This window comes from Euprymna scolopes, chromosome 41 (assembly GCF_053919585.1).
Source record: "Euprymna scolopes isolate OS-2025 chromosome 41, ASM5391958v1, whole genome shotgun sequence".
Classification (NCBI taxonomy): Eukaryota; Metazoa; Mollusca; class Cephalopoda; order Sepiida; family Sepiolidae; genus Euprymna; species Euprymna scolopes.
The window spans coordinates 29699941-29717351 of record NC_136522.1 but is presented as its reverse complement, the minus strand read 5'-3'; positions in this window follow the sequence as shown (position 1 = coordinate 29717351).

The following is a 17411-nucleotide window of genomic DNA, read 5'->3' as shown; positions in this document are numbered from 1 at the left end:
TATTGGTGCTTTTGTTTTTGTTTGTTTATATTTTGCCCCAATTCACAATTATAACTTTTTTGTTGTGAAATAAATTTTGCTATTATTAGAGCTCTGGATACTTATGCAAAATAGTATTGAACGTGCTGAAATAATGACTTTGTTATTTTAAAAATCATACTCTATTGAGACCCCCCCCCCAAAAAAAAAAAATTGAAGTACATAGTTTTGGGTTTAACATTGATGAGGGGCCTCTTAGCAGCTGGCAAAAATGACAAGTTTACTGGGCAGAAACCAAAAACATAAAATGGGGACAAGCAAAATAGATATTAGTTCTGGTGAGTTCTGGCTTGTCTAGGGTTATAAATTTTGATGAAAGAGAAAGACTGTATATCGTTTTATATTCCTTATCTCTACTTCCACAAAGACTTTTCACACTGACTAAGCAAAAGATCTCAAATTAGCAAAAAGCATTATTGACTGTGATTAGCCCATATTTAAAAAAAGCCTACCCCACCCTACTAGTGTAAATGCCTATTAAAAAAATATTTATTTAATTTTTTGGGTTTTGGGGCTTACTCTTATTTTAGACTAGAGGAATGGGAGCTTAACCTGTACTTCCAAACGTTATTAAAATGCCATTTTTACCTATTTTTCCACTTTTGTCATGTTTTATGGATGGCATTTTTACCAGTGCCATTTTTACCGGTGCCATTTTTACCGGTGTCATTTTTACCGGTGCCATTTTTACCGGTGTCATTTTTATCTAAATTCATGCATGATATCATAAAAAAAACTAGATACCTTCAAGGTCTGTGTTCCTAATTTTATCCATTCCATACTAAATAACAAAGGCGCTGGTAACCCTAACCCATTGTCCTTTCCTCTCCATGTCCTATATCTTTACAAAATCATAATTCGCCCATGTATGAAGTATTTTTGCCACATCTAGGCTGGTGCATCTCCCACTAGTTTCTCACTCTTAGAAAGGGTACAAAAAAGAATCTCAAATCTAATAGTTCCAGCACTACCGTCAAGCGTCAACCTCTGTCCCATCACCAAATGGTAACACCTATGTGTTGGTTTTACAAGTAATTTAATGGAATATGTTGTAATGAACTTAGAGCACTTGTGCCCCCTTAACGTACATATTTCCAACCAACCAGACAAACAACAAACCCCTACTTTTTCATTGTTGAGGTCTCTACATGCTGGAAAACCTTTTACTCTAATAGTTTCTTTCCTTGAATTGCTAGATTTGGTAATTCCCTTGCTGTTTCCAGCTTCCCTGACTGTAGTAATCTGCCGAAGTTTAAACGCAATGTAAACAGACATTTTGCTACTCAACTCCCCACAATCCCCTGTTAGACATGACTCCCTTATGTTCCAAGTAGTAATATGCTTGTTTGGGGTGAAAAAGAGTAAAAATGTGTGTGAGAGAGAGAGAGAGAGAGAGAGAGAGCCTATTAGATGCGTCTGTGCCTCTTTATAGGATCCTGTCGACGACATTCTGTGTGAATATCCTTCGCTAACATGGAGACTTCAATGTTCATAATGTGAAAGAGTTGGTTCACTCAAACAAGACAGATGATGAGGGGAGGTCCTATCACGATTTCTCCATTGATTATTACCTCACTCAGATTGCTCACAAGCCCACCTGTGTGGCTAACACTGATGGTCAGTATACAAGTCTCGAAGACCTTTTTCTCACAACTTGCCCTGAGCTATGGTCATCCTCCATTCTGTTTCCACTGGAATTTTCTGACCACTCGGTTGTCTCAGTTAAAATAAAAACAAAATGTAATAAGTTCTCAGACATACCTCTCCATCATACAGTATATCGATACTCTAAAGCTGACTGAGGGCTTCCATATATTTATATCAGATCTACCTCTGTGTTCTGTGTTTAATAAGAATGTGTCCTCTATAGTATCAGATCTCGCAGAATGGTCAGTTGTAGGTATAGATCGCTTCATACCACGGCAACCGAGAGTAAGAAAAAGGCCTATTAACTGAAAAATGTCTGCAGGCAATGTAGGTAAGATTTGTCAGACTGTCAATACTATATGAGGGCCATTTGAAAAAGAGCAATAAAACATTTCTAAAAAGAAAAAGGAACACAGTTCGATTAATACTAAAACTGAACTTTATTCAATATAAAATATAAATATTATCTATATAAAATTAATTGTAAAGCAATATATAATTTAATACTGATAAAACTGAATTATGAATTTAAGGAACAAACAATGAAAGAAACATTAAAAACAAATATTTTTTGGCCTTCGGAACAAGATCACAGTGTAGTATCTGTTTTGATGCTACACTTTACCTTTTCTGTCTGCGGTCAGTGGAGGAAAATCTTTCATGACTGAGATTATTTTTGTTCCTATCCAGAGTACCCCTTATTGGGAAGCTGGATTTTGCCCACAATATTATATGTAGAAATATTTAAATAACTATTACTTTAAATACAGAAATTATGTTAAAATTTTTGGTTTTCTATTCCTCTATGTCCATTTTTTCCCATGTTTTCATCAAAATGTGCAGCGTATTACTTGTCTCACAGGCCATCATCCGTGATCGCTCACTGGCAGTAACCTGTGGTGTTCCCTGGAGACCAAGTGACAAAAAGTCTCCCCAGATTTCCAGTGTTCTCCACCTCTTGACCACTTGTGCAGATGATTGCATGTTATTGCAACAACCATTGTCACTGATTTCTCGTTGGCATCGTTTCCTGGGGTTTGGGTGAAAAAATACCTCCCCAAGGTACCAGATTCGAACTGCACACTTCCAGTGGAGATTCGGTTAGTTATCTCCAACCTCGTCTTTCCATCCTCCCTGATCCTTCACAACTAGTTGGTGTGGCGCCAGTCGATGTCATCTACACCAGTTTTTTTTAATTATTATTACTATTATTATTATGATAATACTAAGGGTGCTTGTGCAGTGTACGCACGTGTATTTTAAATATTATTTTCAAGTTAAATTAAATTTGGGGTTTGTATTACCGTACACATAGATTCTAAAAAGTTGTCAAAAATCAAATATATACCAAATAAATGTTATCAAAAGCAAGACAAGTTACTCTTCTACATATCTGGATGAATGGTTTTACCCACTTTAAAACGTGTAATCGCTTCGAAAATCATACAATGTTTATCAATATATTTTAAAAAGAAAAATGTTGACATGCTCGCTATTGAACTCGGTGTTCGAGGAAATGAGTTCAAACAAACAAATTATACAAAATACTGTTAGAAACCTACTGAATATATGTCCGCCTATGTCACGGTAACATATATTGAGTGACTTTCTAACAGTATTTTGTATAATTTTCCCAAACTTACCGTGCGCAACAGCAAGCATGCCACCATTTGCATTTTTCAAATACATCAGTAAACACTGTATGTTTTTCGAGCCGAATAAACACTTTACATTAAATAAAAACACTAAAAATTTATCCAGTTTGGTAGAAAAGTAACTTATCTTGCCTTTGATAACATTTATTTGTTTTTTGACAACTTTTTCGAATCTATGTGTATCGTAAAACAAACCCGTCATGTAAATTATTTACAGTTAAAATGTTATAAAGGAAACAAAAACTTGAAGTTTTAAATATATTTCAAAGAAATAAATTATGCCCGATGTTAAAATTCACCGATCGTAAAAAAAAAAAAAAACGCTGTGAAAAATGCTAACTTTGAAATATTTGGAAATACTCAGCGAAAAGTTTTATTTATTATTAAATGAATGGACTGAAAAATATCTAAAAATTGTTTGTTTTGCAGTAAAAAAAAAATTGAAATATTCGACTTTCTCCGATAGAAATAAAAGTTAAAAAACTAGTTCACTTACTATATTTTGTTAGATTAAAATTCTCCCAATGTGCAATTATAATAATTATTATCCGAATGGAGAATTTTTCTTTCTCTTTAGAACATACATGGACAATCGGTAACACATATTGGTAGCCATGGACAATCGGTAACACAATCGGTAGCCAAATTTTTTATGCCTGTTAGCATGATCACGTGGTTGAATACCGGAAACTTTCTATACCTACAAGTTGATCAGGAAGTGACGTTACACTGTCATGTTCACTGGTCTACTCTCTCAGTGGTGGTGTTCATACTCTCCAGAAAATTCCAGCAAAAACCTAACATCCAACTGTAGTTCTATTCAGAATGTGCTGCTGCCATTGTGCACAGAAATCACTTTTTCCATTGCTTTCAACGTAATAGATGTACTGAGACTAAAGCCGCTTTCGGGACTGCCAGCAACCACTATAAAAGAGTTATAAAGAACGCAAGAGAGTTGTATGCTCAATACGTTAAGTTCAAAGTAGCTGAGCAGCAGCTTGGTTCTCACCAGTTTTGGCAAATAACAAACAGGGTTCTGAACAAAAGCGTGTGCTCTATCCCAACCATCATCAATGGAATTTCGTTAGCATCAGACAATGCTAAACTCTTTGCTCAGAACTTCGCAGCAAATTCTACCCTATGCGATCAAGTCCGCCAAACCCCCATATTTCATCCTGTACCTGGTAACATGCTATGCGATATACCAATATTGTTTGTGATGTTGCCAAGCTAATCAATTCCATTCATGCAAGTTACCATGAAAAAAAACGATAAAGTAGAGACAGGCTTGCAACGTCTCTTCTGTGGGAAAGAGGTCGCCGGGAAGAGAAAAGGGCATCCATATTTGAATTATAAGGTACTTATTTATTCCAAAAAGTATATGAATTGCATCATATCTTTTGAATTATTTTAACGGCTATATGAAGTTTACTCTCTTTCACAACTCTATACCACCTTTTTTTGAATTTATAACAAATATTTCCGTTTCTGAAATGAAACAGATTCATACATTTCATTACATCAAAAATATATTTTCAAATATTTGTACTGGTGTTTTGTTTCTTAATTTCATTCATCTAGAAAAATAAAGATGAAACGTTGATGAACACATAACTTGTTTTTCTTTCGTTCTTTAATTCGCTATTTCTTTGGAATATTATTTTAATTATTATCATTCGTATGTGATATATATATATATATATATATATATATATATATATATATATATATATATATATCCTTCATTAAATTCTATTTTTGTTTTGTACTATTCGTACAATAAACCTAATGTGCTACCCGTAATCTTTGTTCATATAATTATTTTACCCCAGATTATTATTTTGCTTTTATCGAAATTCACAATATATCAGTAAATAAATATATGAAGCGTAATGGTAGCGTAAAGTATCCTTCCAACTGGTTGCTGAACTCAACACAAAATGCAAATGTCTGCACCCACGTCTGTGATAAATATAGACATCAAAGCAGACCACCACTGGGTACTTCCTGTTTAGGGGAGATCATCCTTGGTTGGCCAATGTTGTCAGGGCAGATAAATCATACTTATACATGCCCCTACCCCCATGACCACACGATAAATTCAATAGAAAATTTGTGTGATTTTCCACGCATTTGTGGCGATCTATTATTCCCTTAGTTCAACGCTCTCTTTCTGAAGCTCAACAATTTGCTTTAATAAAAGCACGCTTTCTTGTTCCATGGTGTTTTGGTGGTGAATATTTCCAATGTCCAATGTCGTTTTCACAAATTCTCACTCTTTACAATGGTAATATTGTAATGGTAGCGTAAAGTGTGAAAAGTATCTTTCCAACTCGTTGCTGAACTCAACACAAAATGAAAATGTCTGCGCTCACGTCTGTAATATGCATAGGCATCAGTGGAGATCACCACTGGTTACTTCTTGTTCAGAGGAGATCATCCCTGGTTGCCTCATTATTAAACCTAAATTATGAGCTGAAAAAAAAATGAACTCTTATTTGTTTTGTATTTCTGTTTGCTTGGAACATGCTAAACTGTGCGATCAAAAAATGAACGAAGCTCTTAGTAAACCAGACAAGCTTTCTTTTTTTTAATTTAGTTTGAGCGTCCTAAATTATGAGATCAAAAAATGAACTAATCTTTTACTATGCGAGACAAGCTTTTTTTCTTTTATGTTTGGTTTGAGCGTCCTAAATTATGACATGAAAAAAATGAACTAACTATGCAAGACAAGCTTTCTTTTCTTTTATGTTTGGTTTGAGCGTCCTAAATTATGAGAGGATCAACCGACTTCTCCGTCGGAAACATAAACATTGTTATTTTCTTGTTAGTTATTTTTGGATGCACTCACTTAATCCGTTCAATGCTTTAGGTTTTCTTCTTTTTTTTCTTTTTAAATTAGGGGAATTTCTTTAAGGCGACGATGTCTTGTGTGTGTGTGTGTGTGTGTGTGTGTGTGTGTGTGTGTGTGTGTGTGTGTGTGTGTGTGTGTGTGTGTGTGTGTGCGTGCGTGCGAATTAGCAAAAAAAAAAAAGAAGCCCCTGTTAGGAATTATAACACCGGTGAAAAAGGAAAGTACTGACAAAAGCGCACAGAATAGATTACGTTTAAACATTTACCAACAAAACCGGAGTATCCAACAATGAAAATAAGTTACCTACTTGGCATCATTTATTCCCTGAAAAATCAGTGATTTATAAAATAAATAATTCTTTAGATTTCCTTAGAGACTGTTCCATGTCGTCTTTAAAAACATAAATAACGGTTATTGTTTAATTTAAATAAACTGCAACGAACAACAAATCCAGGTAGGTAGAAGAGTAATTTATCTAGCTTTTGACACTTGCCAAAACGGTTACTTGCTACTTTTAGTTATTTTTGAATGCGCTAATTTTACTTTCTTTTTTTAAATTAGGGTTTTTTTTTCTTTATTCAACAGTGTTTTTTCTTTATGTGTGTGTGTGTGTGTGTTTGTGTGTGTGTGTGCGTCTGTGTGCGTCTATATGTATGTAATTATTTTTCTTTCAAATTTATAAAATTCGAGAGTCAATAGAAGTTTTGCCAAAATGAAACTCAATTTCGTATAATTAAAATAGTTCAATATTGCCAAAAATCAACAGTAATAGTAACAAAAAGAATAGTTACTTAATGGCAGAGGACAGACATAGACACAAGTTTCGCTTTAGTTCTCCCACACTGCATTGGGAAAAAACTTTTTTTCTATAGGGGAGGGTAATTTTCACATTAGGTCCACCTCTACAGTTTGTTTGTAAAATGACTTTTAAAGGTTTTCGACTATGCTGATTAAGAAAATCCCATTGTAATTTTGATGGGGTAAGTACTTTTAGAGATCACTGGCTGCCAGATTTGTGCACATGCACGATAAACAAATATACTTCTCTACTACTGACACTGCAACCCCCATTATTTTCTTTTTTCTTTTTGCATTTGTGGGTGGGGAAACGATTTTAATGGTAAAATTTGGGAGAATTATTTCCCCCCTCCCAAAAGAAAAGGCGGTTATCTACTCCGAGAGCAGTTTTAAACATGAGGATGTTGGAGGTGTCTATTTCGAAAGCCGTTCTTACCATAGGGAGTTTGGGATATCTATTCCGAAGGCCGTTCTTAATATGAGGAGTTCGAGATATCTATTCCAAACGCTGATCTTAACATGACAATACTCAAGGAAGTGAAGTGAAAAAAGTCGTATGTTTTTACACGTTAATATAAGACGACATCAAATTAGAATTTAATTTAATACTATTAGTTGAAGTGTTAAAAAGAAGAATAAGACTTGAATAACAAACGAAAACAACTGGGTCTGATTTTTATCACTCTAAACAGTGAATCTAAAACTTCTGTTTTTACTTTCTGTTATTATTCTGATGGGCCATTTTTCGTAATTTGATTAATTAATTCTGATGCACGCATTCCCTTTATTGCTTTTCTAAGATTAAAACAGTACCTGCAGTGAGAGTCAGATTTTTACATTTCGGCCACGGCCGCCAGTGTCCACAGTTGTTCAGATATGACAGTGGCCACCAATAACAATCACAGTTTACTTTTTTTACGAGGTGGGGGGGGGGCAAGCTTCCACTGGGTAACACCGGTTACCGGGTCCTGCTAGTATTTCAAATATTAGCAAAAACAAATATTTCTTTTTCTTTTTTAATGTTTTTCATATCAATATTGAATTCATCTTCAATTTCAATTCAAGCAAGTGTTTTTTTTATAGTTTTATCTTCAAAATTACAATCAAACTTCCAATTTAAAACAGACATGAACAAAACCATCGGTATTATTTTTTTAAAATACCAAACAATTACTAGATCAAAGATTAAATAATTTAAAGAGGGAAATTACTACCGTCTTATGTCTACATATAGCATGTAACCGTTCTTTTGAAAACGCCCTGTTTATCTGCTTAGGCTTGACTAACACCTCTGACGTCAGTAGATAAACAAGACGTCTTGAACAAGCTTGCTTTACGGAGGTTGTGGCTTGTCTCACTTGACTTGGATCCGTCACGATTTTCAATTTTGAAATAGACTTTTCATTGCTAAATGCAGAGATTAAAAACGCATTTAAAAAAAATGAAACGCGTGTATAAATAGAAAATATTGTTCAGTGTTGACAATTTTGGACCATAATTAAAAATATTAATGTCATAAATGCTGTATTTTATTGAATACACACACATACACACACATACACACACACACGTGCGCGCTCGTGTGTGTGTATACCAAGGTCATTCTGAAAGTAAGACATCCTATTTTTTTTACTCAAAAACTAAAACATTGATGAGCTACGAAAATTGGAGTGGCACCATTAACAATAGCGAGCTTTTGTGTCCCAGAATTTATTTTCCGTTATAGTCACTACCATTTCTAATGCACTTACGGTGCCAAGCTTATCAAAAACCTTTACTCCAGCAAAGCAACTGGCACTAACAGCATTCCAATTATAGTGCTGATGAAGCTTCAATCAGAACTGGTTCCCATACTTACAAAGCTGTTTAAACGTTGTCTTAAGGAGAAAAACTTCCACACACTTGAAAACTTCATTAGTCTGTCCCGTATTTAAAAAATCAGAAGAATGTTCATCTTCATATCAGTAAAAACCAATCAGTTTCCTGTGTGTTATGAGTAAGCTGCTGGAAGCTGTGTTAAATATAGAAATGATCAACTACCTCAGCCAAAAATACCCCTACTCAGTGACATGCAATATGGCTTCCGTTCTGCTAAATCTACAGCTAATGTGCTAACTGTAATATCATACAGTATAAGTAAATATTTCGATAAGGCTTCGTTTCTTGAGCAATTGCTCTTGACATATAAATAGCTTTTGATAGAGTATGGCATAAAAGTCTGCTTCACAAGATCTCTAGCTACGGAATTACTGGAAATGTCCTCTCAGTTATTAAATTGCTTCTCTCTGATAGCTTTATAAGTGTAGTGGTTGATGGGCAGAAATCAGAAGTTCATAGTATCGACACTGGTGTTGGTCAGGGTTCTATCCTGGGCCCAATCCTCTTCCTGAAATTCATCAATGATCCCCCAAATCACACTCCTAAATCATTCATAGACAACAATACAGACAACACTACCATCTACAGCAACGCTTCAAAGGCCGGCAATGGCCGAGAACTTTATGATTCTCTCTCTTCTGATATGGGCCATATGATGCAATGTGGAAAGAGGTGGCTGGTTAATTTTAATGCATCAAAAACCAAGCTTGTCTCTTTCCACTAATAACACTCTGACCCCAATCTGGTTCCAATTGAAATGAATGGCTATCGTCTTAGGGAAATCTCGAGCTTTGACAGGCTTCTGGTTCTGACCTTCACTCCTGATCTGAAATGGAGCACATACATCAAACCCGTTGTCAAGATCGCTGGAAAAATGGTTGGATCATTGTACTGATCCAATAGATATCTCACTTCTGATGAAATCCTCTATCTGTATAAGAACCAAGTACGACCTAGAATAGAGTACTATTGCCATATCTGGGCTGGAGCTGCTCGGACTACACTTTCCTGCCTTAAAACCACTTTAAGTAATAAAGTAATGGTGAGTAATGTATTTTTCTCTCTCCTGCAGCCTCTTCCCTACAGAAAAAACGTTGCTAGTCTGTTTCTGCTCTATCGTTATTTTCATGGCGACTGTTCGTCTGAGCCCCAATCTATGGTTCTCCCTGGTCAAACTTTAATAAAAAACACTCGCCAAGCTACAGCCACTATCAACAATTTCCTCCACTCTCTATCTGTGCTCTATCTTCACCTCCAACTAAATGTGGATTCTATGAATAAGCTTCTTTCCTAGAACTGCCTGTCTGTCAAACTTTGTTCTGTTATCCCACCTTCCAGCTGACTAAATATGGTTGTATTCGAGTCTAGTGTAAACAGGTTTTTGCTGCGACGTCCTCCGAAATAATCAAATTATACAAAATTCCGGCTACAAACGATTACTAGACTGTTGTTCTGACGACTACCGTACACCGGTTAATTTTATCCTCGAGAGGCCTTCCGGTCTTAATAATGTGGTAACCCCCTGCAAAAAAAACTTTTGCTAGTGATGAACGAGAGCCTTGATACCTCCACCTTAAAAGTCTAGAGTGTGCTTTGTCACTTACATCTCTACCGACAATCTGAAGTTAAAGAACCCATATACTAACTTTGCTATCAACTGCATTGGCTTCATAAACGTTCAACAGGCGCCAATAAATGTTGATCGTTTTTTTTTTTCTGCATGGAGAAATTTAATTACGCATCTATGCTTCTAACGCACGTTTGTTGCTTTTTTAGAATCTCACACCGTCAATATGTGCAACATAGATTAAACTTTCAGTGTAAGAAAAAAAGACTACCCGTGACCCGTTGGGTCAGTATATGTTATAGCTAGCTATGGAATAGTAAGTAAACAGAATTAATGTATAAAAGTGCAAATGATTATACAGAATTAATGTACACAGCGCAAAAATTAAATGCACATGCGCGCAAAAACAAATGTGGCGACCAGTGAAAACGACACGTGATTTCACACGCACGCAATAATAATAATAATAATAATAATAATAATAAATGAATGCACACACGCACGAAAGCACATATTGTGACCAGCAAAAACAATACGAAATACATTGAATAATAAAAGTCTTAACATCATTGCTCTTAGATTAAATGAAAAATATTTTCAATAAAATAGGTGTAATCCGTTGAAAAAAAAAAGAAAGAAAAAATACAAGGAGAGAGTATACATTGTACAGGTCCAACCTAGTTTTTTGGTGTACATTAACAGTTTTAAAAATATCAAGAAATAATAATTAACTGATTAAGTAATATTAACGGTGAGGACTTTTCATAGTAAATCTTCAAAAAAAAAAAAAAAAAAAAATTGAAAACTCCTCATCACACACGTTTGGAAATGTTTCTAGGTATTTTTAAAATGTTTGGAACTTATCACTCCACCTCCACTCCATTTTCACTTTCTGTCCCTACCCTCGCCATTAAACTTTAAAACCATGCTAACGAGTAAATGCTACGTCGCTAAGAAGTGGGGTCTCAATTTACGTAAAATTTATATAAAGAAAAATAGTCTGCCACACTAAAATGTTAAATTTTCATTATTAAAAAGAAGTCCTTCTTTTATATCATCTTTGAAGGTCATGGTTATGTCGTAAAAATATTTTTTTAAATATGTAAGTTAATCAAGTAGTTTTTTCATTAGAAAAACATATTTGCTTTGTTTTCTTTTTTGTTTGAACATAATTCCAACTTGCAATGAAAAATACAACTAAAATACTCGTTAATAAATAATTTAGGATATGAAAAACGTAGTTATTTTTTCTTAAATTAAGTACTAGTTTTAATCACGCACAACTTTGGTAAACAAAATATTTTAAAAACATGTAGCTGCACCTGAAAAATCGGCACCCCATTAAAATATTTTCCTTTTCGTCTTTTTTCAACTATTTCTGCTGATTATTGGACACTAAGCTACCAGATTATAAAACAATTAAGAAAATTAATATTTAAAGATTTGAAAAGGTGTTCAGGTTAGCATACAACTTTCTAGTAAATCGATCCCCCAGTTCCAGAACCGATTTATAGCCCCGATTTTACGTTGGCTCATTGAGCCCCCCTTGTTATTATTATTATTTTGTTTTATTTATTTTATTTTGCGACTTTGCGTTTTGAGAAAAGTCCGGTGTCCTGCCCCTCTTTCATTATTTTTCATTTAGTCTACCCGTTGGCCCTTAAGGGGTAAGATAAAATTGTTCAAAATAAAAAGTGATTTTGACATTATAATATCTTTTATTGTCTTGAGAACGAAGAAAATAAAACTCAAGACGCCTCCAGAGCACTACTGCAAGCACTAATTAAAATTAGGGAGGCTCTATTAAAAGCACTTCTAAAACCAAGGTTCTAACTCCCCCTCCGTGAAGAGAAAATATTTTTTAAGTAAAGCTTGAAAAAAAAAATCGTTGTAATCCACAAGAGCGCTACTACAAGCAGTAAATATGATTATAAAAATTATTGTAGTTATATATTGTCTATTTATATTTAAATCGTTCTTTTTTTTTTAACTCAAGAGGGTTAAATTACGCTTTTTTTTTGTAAAGAAAACACGTTAAATAAGTTAAAACAAAAACATATTGTTGATCTTTTCTATTCTTTGAATAGCAACAGTGACTTTTAACATCGGACTTAAGACAGGGCGGCCATAAAATAGGTACGCAGACGAATTTTTTGAAACCGGAAGTCACAAACCGGGTGGACGATTTTAATGCCCAATCAATCAAGCAAGCAAGCAAGCTGATCTGAGTGTTATATATATATATATATATATATATATATATATATATATATGCATATATATATGTATATATATGCATATATATATGTATATATATATGCATATATATATGTATATAAGAATAAACATTACAATAAGTTTACCAAGGTAATCAAAATGGTAAACTTAAAATATATTATAAATATTAAAGAGTTAATATTTACAAGTAAAATAAACTCAGCCAGATGTAAAAGCTCAATAAAACCGAAAAGGAAATAGAGCTATATATGTATATATATGCATATATACAGTGATGATCATATTTATTGGCACGGTAAAATAAAAGTTAAATTTTGTCTAATAAATTCTAAAAAAGGGATTAAATTAAAAAAAATAACAAAGTATATTATGTATTTTTAACTGGCCTTTCCGATGCAGCAATCGGATTTTAGAAAAAATAAATAACAAAGGAACAACAAACATAATTGCAAAAAAGGCCTTAAGGAAATTTTAATAATTTCACCTGCCCGTTTTTTTTTTGTTTTCTTTGGTATTTAAATTAAATTGTTTCCTCTGAAATTTCTCCTTCCATTTTGCTGTACCAAGAATTTACTTATATATATATACATACATATACATAAATATAATATAATCTTTAAATATTAATTTTCTTAATTGTTTTATAATCTGGTAGCTTAGTGTCCAATAATCAGCAGAAATAGTTGAAAAAAGACGAAAAGGAAAATATTTTAATGGGGTGCCGATTTTTCAGGTACAGCTACATGTTTTTAAAATATTTTGTTTACCAAAGTTGTGCGTGATTAAAACTAGTACTTAATTTAAGAAAAAATAACTACGTTTTATATATACATTATAATCCAACAATAGACCTAACGGAAAATAATCATAATAATCAAGAGGTAATATATATTGGTTCCACATCTGGCCCAATAAAACATAGAATTTCAACGCACAAACATTCTTTTAAAAATAACTCTCTATCAAACCAAACTACTCTATCCAACTATATTTGGCAACTAAAAAATAGCAATATTTCTTTCAACTTAAAATCGCAAATAATTGAGACTTGCAAATCATATAAACCAGGAGATAAATTTTGTACATTATGTACAAAAGAAACCCTAAAAATTTTAAAATATGAAGATATAAAAAGCACAACCAAACTAGTAAATTCAAGACACGAGCTTCTATCATGTAATCATAAACGTTGGTTTAAATTTAATAAATATAAACCACCTTAAATCATTAAAAATTACTCATTAGTAAAAATAGATTTTTTTTTTTTTTTTAATAAATTAAGTTAAACCAATTACCGCCCTTAGACTCGTAAATCAAATAATAAATAAAGCCATGACAATTATCTCCCCTTAAAAACTTGCAAAATAAATACTCTCTCTCTATAGATATTAAATGTAGCGTCTTTAAATCAAAATACGCTAACGGAAACAATTTACTGCACGAGCGTCGCCCTTTTAAAATTCATCATTCAATAAAATAAAAAGCTATAGCAAACATCTAAATGACTACTTTAAATACAGTTCCTGATTTCAAAAAAAGAAAAACCAAAAGGTAATTATATATCTATATATTTTTAAATCAAATTTATTATGTAAATTCAAAAAAATATATATTTTTTCTACTCATTTCTATCTCTAACCTATACCAATTTTCTTATTAATTTTCTTATAAATTTTAAATCCAAACCTTTTACTTCAATTTTTCAGATTCATCTGCCTTACTTTTAATGCTAGGTTTATTTTTGGTGTCTTTTCAATTCAATAGAAATCCTCCTAAATTTGCTGATGAGGAGACCGTGCTTACCAAAAAAACTATGTATAATTGTTCTACGTGACTTCATGTATACCACAAATAAAAAGCACGGATTTCCGAAACGATCGTACAGATAATTGACTTTGTTGTTGTTCCTTCTTATGAAACTGATTTTTAATTTAATTAAATTTTGATTTTTAAATTTAAAATTTTTTTAAAATTTTTAAATTATAAATCACATTACTTAATATTGAATTAGCTCTAGGACATTTAACTATCAAGCTTATTATATATCTAAATTACAACGAGCATTTCCTGTATTTTAATTAAACTAGTAATTTCACTATTACATTAAAATACACTTAGCTCTTTAGACTATTATTCTAATCTCCTTTAAATATATATATATATATATATATATATATCGATTTTTTAAAACTTTATTGATAATTAAAATCGGTGTACAGCGTCTCCTCCTATATGCAGTGGGTAACAAAAGTATTTGATACATTGTTCTTTTTTTCGTATTTCTCAAGAAAAATCAAGTTAATTTGAATGAAACTTACACTCAATCTTTGAACAGATATCATCAATTTAAAAATAAAACGGAAATAAGAATATACTTAGTTGACAAAAATTTATTAACAAAAAATCAAATTACTCATATGCAAAAGTATTTAACACACTGTCAAATATTACTCTTAAGTAGTCATTTCATCTTGCTACAATATTTAAACCAATCAGATGGCATTCCAGGGTTTGGGCTTCTTATAGGTCAGTTGATAACAGCTCAGACACCGCGTTGGTTGCCTCTTCCATTACTGTTTTAAAATGGTTACAACAAAGAAGGCTAAAATAACTATGAAATGGTTTAAAGATAATGGGATTAGTGTTCTACAGTGGTCTAGCCAGTTACCCGACCTAAATCCCATCAAACATCTTTGGAAAACTTTTAGGTTAGGGTGCATGCAAGAGATCCCGAGAATATGAAGGAATTGAAAAAAGTTTGCGAAGAAGAATGTCTGAAACTATTAGCAAGTGTTTGTAAGAAACTAGTAGGCAGTTATCAAAAGCGTCTGGACAGAGGATATACAACTAAATATTAATAGATGTGTTACATAATTTTGCATAATTTGGTAATTTATTTTTTCCTTATTATTTGTCAACTAAATATATGTTACTTTCCCTTTTATTTTTAGATAGATAATATCTCTTCAGAGATAGAGTGTAAATTTCATTCAAATAAACTTGATATTTCTTTGAAGAAATATGAAAAACCCAATGTACGAAATACTTTTGCTACCCACTATATATATATATATATATATATATATATATATATATATATATATATATATACATATATATTCTCAAAAATATAAAGCTGTATGTGTGCGTATGTGTGTGTGTGTGTGTGTGTGTGTGTGTGTGTGGTCACGAATAGGCTCGTATATGGTTGACTATTTTAAAAAACTGATTACATATAATGATAGAAGATGTATCGAGACACAGGAATGGGTATGTTTGCTTTGGCAGAACGGTGGTTCATTAAAATTGTGGGGTCTACGTTCGCGCCTGGTTCACAAAGTATGGAAATAACAAATGAAAAAAATTAAAAAAAAAAACGTTTACAAGTGTTTTTGATATAGATGTACATAAGAATACTTGAATAAGTATGTTTTAACTTAAATAGGGATGGTATAATAAAATAGAATGGAAATATGTCACAAAGTTTAACAAGGTTTTTTAATGTAGATCCACAGAATATTGTGATAAGTGTTTCAGTGTGAACAGGTATGGTATAATAAATTATGGGGTATATCTATTTCATTTTTACTTTCATCATATTTTGCTTTGGTTTTGATACCCCCAAATTCAACGCTATCTCTTTACAACCCTTCCTTTTCATAACCAATCATACTTTCAGAAATCAGAATCCATTTTCTGTAGGCTGTTTTTGAACCCAGTCAACGACGGGTACTTTTGATAGTATATATATATATATATATATATATATATATATATATATATATATATATATATATATATATATATATGCATATATATATATATATATGCATATATATATATACATGGTTTGGTTTCAGTTGGAAGACCAGTGAGAAAAAAAAATCTCACTGTTCAAGTGGTTTTAAATCAATAAATATTTCCAACTGATGTTTCAAAATCTTTTGTTTCCTCTGATATATATATATATATATATATATATATATATATATATATATATATATATATATATATATATATATATATATATATATATATTAAAAAGCACGGAATTTTTTTGTTTCATTATTTTCTTTTTTTACCTTCTTGCAATTTCCGAATTTTTTAAAAATATTTTTATCAAAAATGTATAAGTTGGATCCATATGTTTGTTTTTGTATAGCAAGCGCTTTCGACTCGAACATTGTCAGCATCCTTAGACAGATTATGTAATTTAGGTTCTTAAAATTACCTTTTAAAATTACGTTTATATATTTCGTCATGGTCACATTTAACAACTTTTACATGGCCATCATTGAAAAGAAAATATTCAATTCAACAAAAAAACTTTCATTTTTGTTAAGTATATTGATGATATATTAATGCTTGCTAATAACATTAAAGAAATATTTGATTTTAAAAGTACATTTCAAACTAATTCAGTCCTTACCTTTACTTATGGTCTAAATACTAATAACAAAAGCTATTTTTAGACGTTATCATTTATTCAGGTAGCGATGAATTTATCACGTCCGTGTTAAAACAAACCTACATCCGTTAATTTCAACATCTTAATTTTTTTAGTTCTTAAATGACAAAAGTGAATTCCCGTTTCGTTACAAAATCGCAATAAAAAATCTCATACATTGCGCGAAAGTGACTTCTTCAAACGAAAATATTCTTCAGCAAACTAAAAAATATAAAACAGATCGCAATCAATAACTCTCTAGTCGATAAACAAATTAAACAAATTAAA